This window comes from Salmo salar, chromosome 18 (assembly GCF_965601325.2).
Source record: "Salmo salar chromosome 18, fSalSal1, whole genome shotgun sequence".
In the NCBI taxonomy this organism is placed as follows: Eukaryota; Metazoa; Chordata; class Actinopteri; order Salmoniformes; family Salmonidae; genus Salmo; species Salmo salar.
The window spans coordinates 8,754,089-8,759,765 of record NC_138308.1 but is presented as its reverse complement, the minus strand read 5'-3'; positions in this window follow the sequence as shown (position 1 = coordinate 8,759,765).

Genomic DNA, 5,677 nt, shown 5'->3' with positions numbered 1-5,677 from the left:
GACACCATATTTATACATTTTAATTAGCAGTAATGAGGCCTGCTACCTGCCAACATCTGATGCCAGTGGTGCCAAGTGTTGACTGTGTTTGTCTGCTACTAAATGTTACTCATTTACCAAAATAAAATCATTGGCATTTTTAGACTTTGTTTCTATGTATAAATTGTATATCTACATGATGAAACATGTCCACAGACTTGATGTGCTCATTAGGTATGTAAACAGTTTGAACTGAGGGAGAACAAAAAAGACTTACAAGTTGTAGCTTGCCTCGTATTTACACAGGATTATGAATTGGCTTAAAAGATGATTAATAGTTGCTCTTGGATTTGACATCTCACAGATCTTTCGTTTCAGCGGACCTGTTACGACATGGCGGGGAGCCACGTTACTCTCAAAGACATTTCCTCAGAGATCCCTATGATTTGAGGCCATGTTTTGATGTAAACATGTCTAGATTTGCCAACGGTGATAAGTTTCAGCCCTGCAGAGAGACAAGTTCTTGCGACAGTTATGGAAACGAGGACAGCATGGATTTGCTGTAAAATACAGCCGTTCCAGTGACATGTGAATTTATGGCGTGGTAATTCCCCACTAGAGTAATTTGGCTGGTACATCTGCAGTTTAACAGCATTCCAGCAGAGCTTCCCTGCCCCTGTGAAGTCAGGGAGATGACTGATTGATTGACTGTATTACTCTCAGTTTAGCATGTGTTTATAATGAGCAAGGGATCAAAGTTCAAATGCAAACTACCCATGAGCAACCTGTTCTGATGTGTGACTCACAGACCGTTGTTGATTATATTCACTATTACTAGCATGTTGGGACCAATGATGTAAACTCAGCAAAAAAAGAAACGTCCTCTCACTGTCAACTGCGTTTCTTTTCAGCAAACTTAACATGTGTAAATTTGCCAGTTCTTGCTGTGAGATGTTACCCCACTCTTCCACCAAGGCAACTGCAAGTTCCCAGATATTTCTGGGGGGAATGGCCCTAGCCCTCACCTTCCGATCCAACAGGTCCCAGACGTGCTCAATGGGATTGAGATCCGGGCTCTTCAGCTGGCCATTGCAAAACACTGACAATCCTGTCTTGCAGGAAATCACGCACAGAACGAGCAGTATGGCTGGTAGCATTGTCACACTGGAGGGTCATGTCAGGATGAGCCTGCAGGAAGGGTACCACATGAGGGAGGAGGATGTCTTCCCTGTAAAGCACAGCATTGAGATTGCCTGCAATGACAACAAGCTCAGTCCGATGATGCTGTGACACACCTCCCCAGACCATGATGGACCCTCCACCTCCAAATCGATCCCGCTCCAGAGTACAGGCCTCGGTGTAACGCTCATTCCTTCGACAAAAAACGCGAATCTGACCATCACCCCTGGTGAGACAAAACCGTGACTCATCAGTGAAGAGCCCTTTTTGCTAGTCCTGTCTGGTCCAGCGACGGTGGGTTTGTGCCCATAGGCGACGTTGTTGCCGGTGATGTCTGGTGAGGACCTGCTTTACAACAGGCCTACAAGCCCTCAGTCCAGCCTCTCTCAGCCTATTGCAGACAGTCTGAGCACTGATGGAGGGATTGTGTGTTCCTGGTGTAACTTGGGCAGTTGTTGTTGCCATCCTGTACCTGTCCCGCAGGTGTGATGTTCGAATGTACTGATCCTGTGCAGGTGTTGTTACACGTGGTCTGCCACTGCGAGGATGATCAGCAGTTCGTCCTGTCTCCCTGTAGCCCTGTTTTTGGCGTCTCACAGTACAGATATTGCAATTTATTGCCCTGGCCATATATGCAGTCCTCATGCCTCCTTGCAGCATGCCTAAGGCATGTTCACACAGATGAGCAGGGATCCTGGGCATCTTTCTTTTGGCGTTTTTCAGAGTCAGCAGAAAGGCCTCTTTAGTGTCCTAAGGTTTCATAACTGTGACCTTAATTGCCTACTGTCTGTAAGCTGTTAGTGTCTTAACGACCGTTCCACAGGTGCATGTTCATGAATTGTTTATGGTTCATTGAACAAGCATGGGAAACAGTGTTTAAACCCTTTACAATGAAGATCTGTGAAGTTATTTGGATTTTTACTAATTAACTTTGAAAGACAGGGTCCTGAAAAAGGGACGTTTCTTTTTTTGCTGAGTTTATATAAACCTTTCTAGAAACCGATTTCTGATGCTGTCTATGTATTGGCCAATGAGAGTCTTTGAAGCCACAGGTCACCATATTGTCACTCCCCGGAAAGATCAGTCCTCCATAGGAATGAATGGAATTCTACAGTATTTCAATTAAATGTTTCAAGGACAAAATTACATGTATTTAAGATTTTTGTTGTTGTCGTGGGGACAGTAAAAGTAAAACATTTTTTTTCCTTTTTAGGTGTGTTTGCTGAAGGCAAAGCACAACTAGATTTCTTACGTATTTATTATTATTCCGCTTAAGCTATTAACTGACCGTCAGCAAGTTGCTAGAGAAAATATTTTTGATAATATTTATACTTTTTGAACTACAACAATATCTCCAATGCATTTCAATGGCAAAAAAAGGGACCACAGACTTAAATGGTAAAAACAACAATAACAAAAAAACAATTCTTGACAAATCTCCTCTTTTAAACCAATGTTCAGAATTGTTATAACATTTATACTTGTTGAACTGTAACCATTTTAAAATGTTCAGACTGACACATTGTAGATCGCTTTTATGCAGATTTTTGATACTATTCACACTTTGAACTATAACCATACATTTTTTCATAAATTAACATTGGGTTGAATGAGAACCATAGGAATACAGATGTAGCTATTGAAATGGTCCTGCTCCTTGGCCAATTAAGCTTCAAGACCAGCTTTAAAACATTCAAGCTATCCTAAATTCAGATTCTTAAAAACTTTTATCAACTATAACTTTATAGATTTGCATAGATTAGTATAATATAACCTACCAACAGTAACTCTTGAACCATTCAAGCTAGACACACCGAACCAATTTTCAGGCTATCCTAACTCCAAATCCTTAAAACCTATATAAACTATAAACAGCATAAGTTAGCAGAGGTTAGAAGAAGTGATGAAGTGTCACTTATATCATATGTAGAACATTGGTTATCTCATCTTCAGTGTTGACCTGCTGTCTGAGAGATCATGAGCATCCCTAATGACAGCCATCCTGGCTGACAACGAGATCATTATTACCTTCTAGTCTGCTCTCAAATTGGCTTTCCTACTGTGTTTTCACACTAATATAATCCCTCCCAAAGGATTCTGTGGTGCCAATTACAGCATATAAATGACTAAACACTACAGCCTGTAGTCTCCTCATTGAGACAGCTCATGTTTCATAGCTTTTGGGTGATAAGTCTCATCAGGCACGTGCTGGTCAGACAGTGTTAATAATGAGAGAAGTCGCTCACCAGCTTGCTGAAGGACGTTTTTTTCCCCCCCCCTGGCACCTTCAGAACGGCAGAGAGTAGGCCTAGTCGCACGAGCTCAACCTGTTCAGCCACAACAGTCACACGACGACACAGCATGGATCTGGGATGCTACTGCTGTCAAGGTGTGGTGGAGCCGCGTTTCCATGGCTTCTTGACAGGATGGATAGCAAATCAAAAGGCACAGCTGAAACCTGACACTGACCACCGAGGCTAGACAGACTCAGTCCTTGCCAGGTGCCATTGCCGCTCCACTGCTCCTAACGGCTCTTTAACTTTTAGTCATTATTTCTCGATGAGTTGCAGATTACCAAGATATTGTGTGATAGCTGTTCATATTGTGTTAAAAAAAAGAAGGAATAAACTGCAAGAAGCATTGAAATTAAACACGTCACTTCCTCATTGAAAACGGTGCATTCTCTTATGGTTGCGTCAGGATACCAGTCAATGTATACATTTTAAGCCGTCAACACGTTAAAAACCCATTACGTCAGCATGACCCTGTTAGAGAAACATGGCTGTGGCTTTTTCCTTTCTCTCTTCAGGGTGTCATCTGGCTTTGTTCACCTGATCTTAGACGTGTGGCAGCGATCAGAGGCGGACAATAGATACACAACGCACGCGGCTGGGGTCTTCCCTTAAGTGAGCGGCACATTTGACACCTGATTTCTCTTGAATGCCTATTCAGATTAGCTAACTATCTTTTGTATGGCGCTATGGAGGCCTCATAGAGGGCGGGGATTGACCTTGACATCTGGCCCCCGTTCATCTACATTGTCTGGGGGGGGCAGCTGCCCAAATATAGGTCTACATTTTCCCCTCAAAAGCACCTTATCCATCTGGTAAATTTCACCTCATGTAAATGTCTTCGTGATTACCCCGGGCATCCCCCATTCAACGACGCGTGCGGTGTGACATCGATCCCCGGACGCGACGCCCATCCATTTTTAAAGGGGAGCGCAGGCCGACCGGTGTGTGGCCCCCCTCTGGCACACATGTGCTCTTCACATGTACACGCGTGCTGTCGAGTGGGCATACTCCCTACCCAAGCTGCTGTTACCCCTGCCATTCGCTTATCCCTTCACATAATCATGTTTTTTTTTTTTTTTGCTCAAGTTACAGCAACGTAATATACACTAATAGAATGACCTAATGTGCTTTCATCTTTGAAGGTGTCCAGGCAGGTGACACGTGCCATCCAAAACCTGGGCTATGTGAAACTCTATCAGTTGATGAACGCGCATTGGTGGCAGTGAGTGTTTCAATTAGCTCCTCAAGAGATCTAATTACACCTATAACATACTGTCCCAATTACACACTTAAAATCATTTGTAGTGATATTTTAATTCACCGATGATTACGTGATATGAAACATACTATACCAAATTAGGACTGTTCTTATTGTTAAAACACCAGTAGGTGAGCATGTCAAACCCTCGTTCCATGAATCGGCATGCTAATAATTTTATTTGTTTTACAAAATAAGCATCTTGTTGAATACCACAATTAAAACATACAATCACACAGCGCAATATTTCTATAAAATGTTTTACCCTAAAAACCTGGTAATCAGTTTGAATGAATAGGTTCCTTTATCTGCCTCTTGTACTTAGTTCTATTGAGAGTAAACAGTTCTATTGAACATTAAAAGTGTAGTCTTTGGTTTAACCTGACAGCTGTTTGAGCTGGGATGTAGCCTACTGCCTTTGGGTGCTGGCCGGGGTGACAGAAGAGGGGTCATGTTTTAACCTGCTATTTGGAGAGGTAGAGTGAAACCCGGCCACAAAAGCACCAGGCCGTAAACAACACAAGTGTTGATTGTCCTGAAACATTTCACATACACTTCTTATACACATAAGCAAATTAGGGGGGAGGTTTAACGAGCAGCCTTGCCACTCACAATTGTCTATCGACGCCACTCTGGGTTTTTTTCTGGGAAGGCATGGGAATTTCTCCTGAACAAAAAGGAGCCACAAACGGTAAGCAAACAAAGCTGGACATGAAACTCAACACAAATACAGTTCTAATCATGAAATCTGAGTACTGCATTGTATACTGAAATGTGTATAGAACTATTAATACAGAAAGGGAATGCAGGGAAATTACTTTTTTATTCAATGGACTATGGGGATTCAAATGTATGCACTCATCCATATGATTTGTTCAGAATGGTGCATACTGTATATCTCATTTGTGCCTATATAAAGAAAAAAACACTGTCTAATATATAATCATGAAAATAAAGCATGAATAAA